This window comes from Balearica regulorum, chromosome 9, assembly GCF_011004875.1.
Source record: "Balearica regulorum gibbericeps isolate bBalReg1 chromosome 9, bBalReg1.pri, whole genome shotgun sequence".
Taxonomy (NCBI): domain Eukaryota; kingdom Metazoa; phylum Chordata; class Aves; order Gruiformes; family Gruidae; genus Balearica; species Balearica regulorum.
The window spans coordinates 6,389,374-6,401,863 of NC_046192.1; the positions used below are offsets into that span (position 1 = coordinate 6,389,374).

Below are 12,490 nucleotides of genomic sequence, written 5' to 3' on the forward strand. Positions count from 1 at the left end.
TCACCACCAAGTTAGAGAAATACTACGCAAGGCAGAAGATAAGATCTGCTATTCAGAACATGGCATCCACAGTCAGAAAGTTTAGAACCTGCTCATGATGTTTTTCCCTGAAAACAACACTTGGTACAGTGCACACAGCACCCCAGCAGAACTCCCAGGTCCTAAAAACTTTCATATATGCCTCACAAGCATGGAAAATAAACCTGGCTACTCAGCGCTCTGTTAGCCTAGGAACTAGGCAGCTAGTGTACAAATAGTACGTAATGCACCAAGGCATGAAAGGGACTAGTATTACCACACACACCACACAGGCTTTTGGAGTGAAGCATGAAGATTTATACAGGCCACCTACTCCTAGGGAAGAAAGTGCCACACCAGGATGACGTGGCAGTCAGCGCTTCACTCATGGATGCTGTCAAGGCGAGAAACGGACAAGATCGACTGCATTCATTTCTCATTGCTCTCTTAATAAGTGCTGCCTAGGGCTGCTCAAAAAACTCCCTTTGTGATGCTTTTTTACTGAAAATTGTGGATTTCTTGGGGCGGGGGGGGAAGGTTTCCACTAAAAGCACTCACTCTGGCTAGTATTTTATTTCTAAAACCACAAGATCTACTATCTTTTGTTTTTCAACAAAAACTCGGTTTTGAAGCGGTGCCTCTCTGGAGCTGTGATTCAGTTGCCCTGGACGCACCCACCGGAGTACACCTCCCATGAGGCAGCATGAGATCACCCAAAGGGGAGGTGATGACACAACTGGGGAGATACAGCCCAGCCAGGGAAGCCAGTCTGTAGTTGAGACAAAGCTGTCAATCAAAAGTATTCAAAACTGAAAAAAAAATACATTGCAAGTGTTGGCAAAAGTATTATGCTTTACTTTATAGTTTTCTGCAAAATAATGTATTTGGTGATCAGGTTTGTTCCTCGTCATTTCTGGGGACCCTTGAAGCTGCCACTGCTAAAGATGGAGCCAATTACACCAGGACACAGGAGGCCCCAACAACAGGAGCCAGAGCCCCGCACTGCCAGACTCTTCCCATTCTTGGGAATTCCAAGTAGTCAGCTGTTGCTTCTCCATTTCTTCCCCTCCGCAAGCATCTCAGCTCCAGTGCCTGTCCGCTCTGATTGGCAAAAGGGTCTAAGCTCACCAGGGAATGCTGTGCATCATCCTGACAACGTCAAAGATTAACTCACTGACCTTTGTGTTTAATGTACAAAACCAATTACTGGAACATCGCATTCAAATATTTAATATAGATTCTGATCCAAGGGCAACGGACAGCCCGGCGTGCCTCAGTAGTTGTCTGAGCTCTCTTACAGGGTGTAATGTCTGCAAGAAGTAAACCCAAGTGCACATATGCATATGCAATCAAGGCTCACTCTTATCAGACCCCTCCCAGTCTGCTTCATGCTTTAACAGGTCATTGACTCAAGGAACCTCCCCCACGTTACAATTGCCAGTAAAATACAATAGCCTGAAACTGAAAATACCTCCGGTCTACCAAGAGTCCAATCTGAGGGACAAACTTGCTGATATTCTGAGATCAGCTCATATGATGAGACACTGATTGTCTCGGTGCTCCAAGTGAGCAGCTTAATTGGAATAGAAAAACAGGGTGATTAATCACAGCTAAAGAAAACACCTTGCTACAGAAAACAGCCAACATTAATGCTTTACATCATTAAAAAAATTTGAGGTTACCATTCAAGACAGCACACGTGGAAAACATTTAAGGAAAAAAAGATGAGATGTTGTTTAATTGGTGAATCCTACCCATTAACATCCTAAACGGTTTGACACATGCTGGCAGGCAGGAGGTGTTAGCCTCTGACATGCTGCCAGCCACACTTCCCCACTCCCGGCAGCTGACAGACCTTCCTGGGGTTTGAAAGTTTCCCTACCGGAGGCCCTGTTCCCATCGCTTTCTGGTAAATTAGCCTCTGTAGTCACATTTCCTTGGCAGTTTTGATTCTTTTTTTTCTCTTATTCTTTTTTGCTGGTTTCTTTTTGAGGTAGCAGCATCTGATCTTTTTCAATCTCAACCCCTCATCTCCTCCCCTGACAATAGGAAGAGACCCCAGAAGCACCTCCAGGGAGGGAGCATTCACCTCCTGGGGATGCACCGCCGAGAAGGACTGGGCAGCCGCTCAACCAGCATCCACTAAAGCGGGACTGAGGAGCTTCTCACAAAACGAAAAAGCCCCAGGCGCCAGCGAGAGGGAGGGGACCGCACCAGAGTCCACACAGCCAGGAAGGAGTCGGCTGTTAGTAACTCTTAGAGCAGGAAGGAGCTCGGCTCTCCCGCCGCAGAAGCCGGTGCCCGGCCGGGCGCTGCCACGGCAGAGGACCAGGCTGTCCTGCTCCCTCAGTCCGGGCTCTTCCTCAGCGTCCCAGCGCAGAGCAGCGCCGTCCCAGCGCAGAGCAGCGCCGTCCCAGCGACCCTCTGCCGAGGAGCGCTCGGCAGCAAACTCAACCCCTCTCCCCCGCTGCCAGCGGACAGAAGCCAGCCGGGAAGGAAAGCGGCCCGCCGCGCCCTGGCACCCGCAGCCCGGCTGGCTCCGGAACGGGCGAGCCCGCCCCGGCGCTCTCAGTCCTGGGAAGGGGCTGGGGGGACGATTAAAAATGAAATAAAGAAGAAACGAGACCCGCCGTCCTACCCGGCTGTGCTGGCGGGGACCCCGTCTCCCGGAGGCTCGCACCGCCAGGGCGTCCGCGGCACCGGCCGCCCGGCAGCCCGCCCCACCCCGCGGCAGCCTCCGCCTCCTCCGCCTCGGCTCGGCCCCGGAGCAAAGGCACGTTTAGACCTAAAGGTCTAACGCTGGGTATCCTGGAGTGCAGCGGGGCTCCCGGCACCCCGCTCTCCTCAAGGGCTTCGGCCCAGTTCCGTTTTGGTTTTTTTTCCCCCAGGCATTAGCACTTTTCTGAAGCAAGGCTGCCTGCCACAGCACCCCAGGCCAAAGGGTGCCCAGCAGAGACTTGCCAGCACAGCACCGCCCTACGGATGCCCCAGGAGGGCAGTTACCTTCACCCTGGGCAGGAGAGCAGGCCAGCCCCCAAAGTTTACAAGCATGTTTTTTTCAGCCATGACTTTGCACTTGGTAGTGAAATATTGAGTCATGCTACACACTACCTGGCTATTCCTCGCTCTCTCCCCTTGATCTCCTTCCCTCAGGACAGGTGATTATTGCAATACAATCTGCTGGTTCATTGCACGCCAGTCTCCAGAGCTCTGCTGCTGCAGGTTGTATTTGGTGGGAATGCTAGGAAACAGGAGGCATCTGGTAAAGCTAAAAGGAAGACAGTACACAGCCCCCACAGAAGGGGTGGTCTCAATCACTGGGACCAAAGGCAAAAGTGGCCTCTAAGAAAAGCCTAAATCTAAAAAATGCCCTAGCAGGAGGCCTGAAACATCCCACTGGGCAAGTTGAACCTCATATTCCTGTTTTATTGGGTGTCATAAGCAGCAAGAATGGTGTTCATCAGCAGAGGAACTTCAGTTAATAGTCTCTTGTAAATTTTAGTACTTGTAGAAAGGTTTAATGAGAATTTTCAAACCTATAAAGTTGGAATATACACTCAAAATGCAGCAACATTATATTTTTGAAGCCTGACAGTCTTTTAATGCTTGGTATGGGCAATAGGTTGCAATGAACAATAGCCACTCCACACCGTCTCCTACAGCTGTGCTGGTCACAAATAGGAGTCGAAGAAAGCAGGGCAGGAAAGCCAATGTCACAGAACAAAGGAACCCAAAGCAGCCTCCACCTGGAGGTTCCTTTCCAGGCTCTTCTGGAGCCCATGCTCATGGGTTTGCTTTGTGGACCCTCAGCACCAGAGCTCTTCCCTCCCCCTTGTCCCTCCTCAGACCCAAATAAGGGCAAATAACAGCACATGTGATGAAAACCTTATAGGTAGCTGAGAAGAAACAACTACGAGAAACAATTTTGGTCAGGACCTTATGAAGTGTTTTCCACCAGTTAGTCTCAGAGACTGCTGGTGCTTTTGAGTTTTTATCTGCATGAGAATCAACAGATTCTGGAGGAGGTATAGCTCTCTATGACTGACTTTTGACAGCACTTTACCAGCAGCTTTTATGCCATCTGTAGGATAAACCATGCTTTGAAAGGACTTCTTTTCGACACCCCAGTATGACCACCTATGCCAAGGGAGCTAATGTATCAACTCAAAAATCTCAGAGAATAATCCGCAGCAAAGGCCCTGCTAGATCTAATTCTCCACGGAGTGTCCCTAAGACAGCTCCATAATCCAAACTTCCAATTTCCTCCAAAAGAGCATGGATAATACTTCATTTCCTCCACACTCCATCAGCTGTGCCTGAAAGGGTAAAAATAAGTACTAAGAGACTGCAGAGACAAGTCTGACTTGCTCAGTTTCTTGCCCTTGCTATGAAGAAATCTTATTTTGAATGTCCACTAGCATAGTTGGACTTTTCAGCCTGCAGACAGCTTGTCTGCCCAGCCTAACTTGCGTACTCCTGACCACAGTTTCGTCTCACCTAGTTGTCACTTATCAGCATATTTAGCATTCTTCAGATCCTGACAATCCACGCCTCTCCTTCCCCACTTCCCAGGATCTTTGTTTTCTCGTCATTATCTAGTGTAGCCTTTTATTCTTCTTGCTTTTTCCTTTTACTGTCATCTCTCATTACACACCTTGAGGACGGTGAGTTTCCTGGAAGAAGGCTTACAGGAAAAGATCTTGCCTCACTGTCTGAGCAAGTAAGGGAGCCAGGAGCTATTTACATGTTTTCTGATAAGCAGTGAGAATGTCCTGATGGTCCTGTAAAGTCCGCAAGGAATTGGCTTTGTGTTGTTCCATATTTCTTGCTTGTCTATGCTTGCCCAATTCTAATCAACTAACAGTATTAAACAGACTTTCACATAACATTATTTGGAGGAAAAATCAGTATCGTACTGAAAAATCAGTATCGTAATGCAAATGACTTTTAAAGTATAGCTTTTTCATATTTATTATCAGTTAATTTCTGCCTGAACTATTAGGTTTCAGCTGCATCTCATTTCTAAGTTTTTTCATGCAATCATTAGGACAAAAATTATATTTTATAATGTATTATTAAATTCTTTACTTTTTTATAAGGACTACAGTTGGGGGTTTGGTGGGGATTTCTGTTTGTTTGGGTTTTTTGTTGTGGGCGTGTTATTTTTAGGGTTGACATTTTCTTTTATTAACATAACTTTAAAGATCTGAAATCTTACAAGAAAACCCAAACCCAGAAATCACCTCCCCACATACACACAGAGCAGAAGATGCGCTAAGAGTAGTGTCTGGCAATACCACCGAGAGCTCTTACTGCCCTGGCACAGGGTAACTGTGTGACTGGGGAACGGGGGTGCTCAGGATTTTGCTTTCACTGTGGGAAGAGGAGAAGACACCCAAAACCGACCGTTCACATAAAGCAGCAGCACCGCAGCGATCCCCAGGTAGCAAGCAGCCCTGTAGGAAGCGTTAAGAGTAAACCATGAGCCGATCTAGGCAGAGCGGAGGGAAGGAGGCAGCAGGCTGAGAGGCAGGGCTGCCCGCTGCTCCCCAGGGCCCGCTCGGTTTGCCGTCCCTTCTGGTAGTCACAAGTCCTGGGTAGGGAAATGCACGGGAAAACTGGCACGTCATTCCCAAACATTTCCCTTTCAGTAAGCGATCTTGCCATATTATGAACACAGCAGATTTCTGAGTGTTTCTTGCTCTATAACTAAGAAGTGTGAAAGTAAGACTATGCTATGAGATGACTGACTACTAGTGGAGAACGATTTGCTGTGAGCAATGTGCGTGACCACTTCTGAAAACACAGCTGAAACTCTCTGACACAGATCCTGAGATTTTCACTGTTTTTACTCAGACCATATTCAAACCAGCCAGTGCTGACAACAAACAAAATGAAAACTAAGCCAAGCCACAATCTCAGAAGATGCAAGCAGCTGTGAGAAAGGAGCACGCTAACTGCCTCTGCGGAGGCAGCCAGCTGCTTTCAGGGACCGGGTTATTGCTCTGGTGGGAACTCTCTTGTTCCCACTAATTTCATTCTTTAATTTTTCATTAGATACTTGACCTGTTATGACTTTCAAAGCGCATAATTCAAAGTTTCATCTTACTAACAGCGCTTATTGAGCCTTAGCACTTAGTAAATACCTCTAACACACCTGCTTTAAACTTTGGTTTAGATTACAACATAAAAACTACCAATTTGGTCAACTAAAGTTGCTTGGTCACCTGTCAGTCCTTGACAGTCCCACTCATCCTGTCTCTGACATTCAACTGATGCAGTGCCTGTTGCAAGAAGATTAAAGGAGTATCTATTAATTTTTAGTTCTTTTAATCATTAAAATCAAACCCTGCTATGGACACATTTCCTGAATTTTGAAAAGATTTTCTAGGTGCAGTTTGGACACAACACAGACCTTAAGCCACTATGGATACACCATTTGCACAAAAAACATCCACACAGGGAGCAATCAGATGTCAAGCTTCCTGCTAAGGAGAAAATTTCCACTATCTCGACCCAGATGAGCCTGACATTAATACAATACTTTGAAGACGGTAAAGTAGAGGCCTGAAACACACAACTCCACACGTCCATCTGCTGCCATACCAAATCTCAGTTCAAATGCTTACATGTGAAAATCCTTCTTAACTTGGTTTGTGAACAATTGTACTCACTCACATTCTGGTAAGCTGCTGATGGAAACGGTGCAAATTCTGTGCAGTTATATACGTGATACTTTATTCAGCCACACATTACTGAGCTGTTGCTTCATCTTGCTGTGCCTGGCTCAAGTAATGCTAGAAAGGGAATACAGAATTGCACAGAACAGGGCAAGGGGGGGCTGAGGAAGTGGTGAGGCATCTTCTGCTATAGGGGCAGGAGACGAAGGAATAAACAAGGGAGAAAGGGGTGCTGACAGAGAGACCTTGGGGATGGGTAAGGTTGCCAAAAGTGTTTCTGGGAGCCAGTGCTGCTGGAAGGTGGGTGCTCGCTTGCTGCCAATGTGAAAGGGGAGGGCTGGCTGAAGGAAGCCCCAGAAGCTGGCCTTAATGCCCAACATCAATCACTCCAGCTGCTCCCTGTGAACAGTATCTGGGGTGGGAGCCCCAAGGCTAGGGCAGCCCAGCTGCCCACTCAGGGACCCAGGGGGGCAGGCAGCAGGGCTGACAGATGCACGAAAGGCACACGAACTATGTAGCTCCTAGGCAGGTTGCGAGTGCTGAGGAAAATAACATTTCAGTGCACTAGGTACTGCACAAGTGTATCATAAATAATCACCCCTGTACTGCGGACCTTGCGGTCTGAGAGGAAGCATTGCACTCACAGCCCCGTTAGCAGCCTTGACCTTGAAATGGTCCTGAAAGCAAGGCTGCAGAGGAACGAAGCAGCAGAACATTTGCAAGTAGCTGCATTCAAGCGGAAACACAACCCTCCGGCACGTCCGACACAGGATCGCCTACCACTGCACAATTCTGCTGTGCCACGCAGCCAAGCACGGTACCTCTGGGAGGGCGGCTCACGCGGGGCTGTCTAGCACAGCAGTTCACCTCTCCACGACCTGAGGCTCAGCCAAGCAGCACCGTGAATTTGAAAACACACTACACTTGCGCTGCCGAAAGAGCCAGCTGGCTTACTCACCTGTGAGCTTTCTGTGTGCAGCACCCAGACTGTTCCATGATCAGTGTTTCTTGATGCAAAATGGCATTCCTACTGACGGATGCTAACAACATGTTTCCTGTGAAAAAGCAAGGATGCTTGTGGGGTTTACTTTAAGACAGTCATTGCCTGCAAAGTTGCTGTAATGCTTGCTGGAATCCCTGGGATATTTTTATAGGTGTTCATTATAAGGTCTACTAACTGCTACAAAATAGCAAGGGCTGTAATAACAGCATTACATATTAAGGATGGCTTTAATTACGTATACAATATCTATGCAAATGCCAGATAGCATCTTCTGCATGAAAGGCAGGGTTGGTTTGTTTGCTTCTTATCCTCACAGTATGGAATCTTATTGCTTCTTATGATGCAATATTCATTTGGTTAGACTTAATTTAATTACTTTGGTTGGTAATTAAATTAACCCTGCTTAAATTACAAAAACCCCAGTATTATCATGAAGTATTTCTATCATAGTGGCTCCTAAAATATCTCCATCAGGACTAGATCACTACTGTTAAAAAGTACACAAGAAAACCAGGACCAGACAAGCCCATCTGCCTTATAATGTGAGGAAGCCACTGATGAATGGCAGGTGCCTGGCATCTCTGGAAATGAAGTACAGGTGCCTGTTTGGCACCAAAATGAATTTTTTTCTTAATCAGCTATTCATTTGAAAACCTTGGCCTGAGTGTCATGCCCAACATTACACTATACCTCACTAAAGCAGCTTTCGTTTCACAGCTTTGGAGGGTAAGTTCATAGCGATGATAGTCCCATGTAACCCAAGTCACCAAAAGGTAAAGTAGCTTGACCAAGGTAGTGGCTAATTTAGTGGTTTACCCTTAACCATAGTGCTGTCATTACTGTGCTAAGCAGTTGGGCTTCTGTTTGAGTAGGAGTAAACAGATCAGGCCCTGGCTGAGTCACTAGCACAGTCAGAAGAATTCCAACATCCCGCCACTGACAGTGATGCTAAAGGCACAGTACACAAGGGAATGGGGGTCTTCAACTTTTCTACAGGAGCAGTTGCCCCTAACGTGGTCTGGCCAACCAGGCTTGACTGTAGTTTGAGGTTAAAAGCAAGCATTAACTCCAGATTAGCACAGCAGTCATGGAATAAAACTGTCTGCTTGACCGTGACTATTCCAGAATATCATGTGTAAGGTACAATGTTACATGCACGCTGAAGAAACAGAACCAACCCCACATATTGCCAGGACACAGGTTACCAACACAAATTCAGCTTAGTTCTCTACTCTATGTGCTGTGTGACATAGTCTTGATTCCTTATTTCTCCTGCGTGAATTTATCAGTGAAGCTCAACCCCAGACTCTCCCTCGCAGCTCTCAGGAAGAGAATGCTCCCAGACTCTCTCTTCCAGCTGAACAACAAGGGAAACATTCAGTGTGGGCCAGGAGGACACATACCCGGCAATGAGTTACACAAGCATTTGTGAGACAGCACTGGAATGTCAGCAAACAGGATCTTTGGGTCTAGACCCAGCTCTGGAGGCAGAGAGCAGGCTAAGTCATTGTAAACAGGAGGCTCAGTCTCACCAGCAGGTAGATTTGTTTTGAAAGGTGATACAGCAAAGCAGATGAACCTCACTGCTTTGTAAGTCACTGCTGTATTCCCAGCTCTGTACGCAGCCGCTTGCTCACAGTTTATCTGCAAAATAGGTGAATGACCATTGCCTCCCTACAGGAAGGATAACTGGCTTTTAGGAGTGTACATGCTAACAGCAGCAGTGGAGCACGTGGGATCAGACATCATGGACTTCTGGGCAGCAGTAAATAGCATTATGAGTGTATCTTACTTCTCCTCCTACACTCGCCCTTCCTTTGTCATTCTGTGGGCTGGCAGGAAACCTGCCAAATGTGTCAGAGCCACATGAAATGCATGACACTTGTAAACCCTGACCCTGTGGCCCCTAGGCTGAGGGTCAAGTAAGTCTAAGACAGAGACCAACCCAAAAGGAAACGATGAAGGTCCTACCCAGACCATAAAGGACTGCAGGACTGGTCCCAGTGTGTTTGTTTATTCTGTGATTTTTAAGTTGGAAAAAAAACTTGTAATAACAACAAAGCTTTTGAATTCTCTGTTATGTATAGCAATTCTCTTATATCTGTGTGCTGCATGTGCTTGTTGATGTCAACGCCCTGTAACTGAGAGCCACTGCCATCTATCACACACAAGTCCTCATTATGTTGCATAACAAATTACCTTTGTTGCCTAACAGAATGGCACAGTAGATTTTGTTGTTGCCTCGTGTAAACTTTAGTCTTGCGAATTCCATTTTGCGCTGACGCATTGCTTCTGCCTGACAAGTGCTTTATTTCTGTTGTTAAGCAGTGAGCTTCGTGATACGCAGGCAGCCACAGATCCTGAAAAACAAGTTTAGAGATACATAAATACACCACCATTCTGTCTGCAAAACAATCGGCCACGTGGATCCCAATTGCTGCGGTAACACTGGGCTTAGAGGCTACAGCTACACATCCTGGGAGGCAGCATCGCTGCATATTCATTGCTAGTGGTCATCTGATGTTTTCAGTTACAAGAAAAAACAGTAGCATAAAGAAACAAAGCAAGTGGCAGAACAGCAAAGGAATTTTAAACCAACAAAGAATTCATGGTGTTGGCATTTTAATGTTATACTATTGCCTTTTTAATGGATTTCTCCAACTGCATTACATGATCTCTTGTTTCCAGTGTTTAATTACTGTTTTTAACCATAGTATGAGTTATAATGCTCATCTATTAAAGAAAAAAGTGTGAAAGATGTTAACGAATCCATCCATATGATTACAAAATGTTAAACCTCACTAGACACTTCTTCTGAGTCTTCTTTATATCTGTTCAGCACAAGTTTCAGTGGAAGGAAAACATTTATTGCCAGGCTTCAAACAGCGTTTCCTTTCTTAAAAGGTTTTAGTTGGCAGCTTTTTCTATTGGCCTATGACCAATACTCTGTGTAAGTGGAAAAAGAGTGGTGATATCTACAGGCCAGAGTTTGCCACTTCTTATACTGAGTAACACTATCTTATTTTCATATATGCTGGCCATACCCTCTACTCAGAGCACTACTGGAAGCTCACTGATAGCTGCTCCCTACTTTCCCTGGACAAAATCCAAAGAGGAAGAAAACCCAGCCATTACATAAGCAAACTTCAGTAAAGTCTGAGAGTTGGCCTGTTGGGATAACCTTAAATAAGGGTAACAAAATCTGGATGCCAGCTTATTTAAAGATACACATATTTTGACGCTCCCTCCTGCTCCTTCAAGAAACATACATTTCAATCTCCAACATACAGTCATCTCCGATGCACTCTCCAAATCATTCAGCAATAGCTGAAACTGCTTTTTCATCAGTGCTCCTATCTGTTCTAATGAGTATCATTTCCACTGCTCACCCCATCTCGTATGTGGCCAAGCAACAGTCATCAAATAAATCATTGGAGACATTGTTGGAGAACGGGTGAATGAGTTATTGCTGAGGAATTGCGTTTTGTCTCTATTTACTGGCTGTAATTAGGAACACTTCAAGCTGAATTTCAATTACAGGGGATAAAATAAAGGCTATCCCAGCCTAGGCATTTTAAGAGATAATTGTACTTCAGTAAAGTAATAAGGCCTGGTTGTTTTCAGACATTGCTGCTCACAGTTAATAGTGTTAATACAAAATCTACCTGGGTATGACTGCAAACAGCTTTAGAAAGCCTTCATGGGAACACGTAGCTATGGTGAGAGAGGGCAACAAGTTGTCTGGATGCTAGGGGTACAGGACAGTGAAAAAATAAAATATCTTTGTAGGAACCTGAGATATGTGAACACCATACAGCTGTAATTATGTGAAATTGTACAGCTATTCTTTCAGCTGATGGAAAAAAATCATGAGCAGTGCTAAGTGGTACTAGGAAGGAAGGGAGATTACAGTCCTGCTGGCTTCAGGGTAAAACACCAGCCCTCAAGCTGTTGGCTACTTCATCTTCACAAAGATGCTGACAATACAGGGCCTGGGAAAATTCAAACGAAGATTGAAAGACCAGGACTTTTCAGGACAGAGAACAAGTGAGTAAGAGAAGACTGTATACAAGCACACCCGGGAATGAGTAGGATCAATACAGGAGATAGGAGCTGGGCTCTTGCCTGTCTTGACGTTTGAGCACAGGGATATACAAGGAAATGGAAAGGGTGGAAACCTCAAATCTGAGGAACGGAAACACTTTTTCACACAGGAATTTAAGGTGAGTCTAGAGAGAGTCTGGACATTAACGGGAGTGGATAATAACCCACAAGTCCTGTTTATGCTTAACGTGTTTTGACACTAACACATATTGTTTAAGTCCCTGTTGTCCGCTCTGGGCTGACTGATTACCCCCTTTTTAATCATACAAGAACAAGATGGCTTCAATACAATTTGAAAGGCAACATTTTAAATTATAAAACCCTTTTCCAAACAGCACATAATTAACCTATGGAACTCATTCCCACAAGATTTAAATTGAGCTGAGACTCCTCTGTATCCAAAAAGGATTGGACGTGTATTTATAAACTGGCCTGATTCCACCTGGAGCAAGGGTAGTAAATATTCAATTAGGTATTTGCAAATGATCCTCTTAAATCCCCTCAGAGAGCACGCCAGAAGGCTTACGGACCTCAGCAATGGGCAAACGCAGCGTGACGTACCCAAGAGGCAGTAATTCACAAGTGCTGTTCTTAACACTTGATTTCTCTTCAACAAAAGATGTAGCTGAAATTTCAGCTCCATTGAAGGCGGCAGCAGCGCCCTCAGGACTTCACCTGCCGCTCT

General features: G+C 45.7%; 1 long non-coding RNA gene across 1 annotated transcript in view; it reads right to left on the reverse strand.

Moving 5' to 3' along the window:
* Positions 1-9,902: 9,902 nt before the first annotated feature.
* The window catches only part of LOC142602905 (uncharacterized), a 195,071-nt gene continuing 192,483 nt past the window's right edge, over positions 9,903-12,490 (reverse strand). The window contains exon 4 of the long non-coding RNA XR_012836732.1: positions 9,903-10,061. This is a non-coding gene — a long non-coding RNA (uncharacterized LOC142602905). The remainder of the gene's footprint in view (positions 10,062-12,490) is intronic.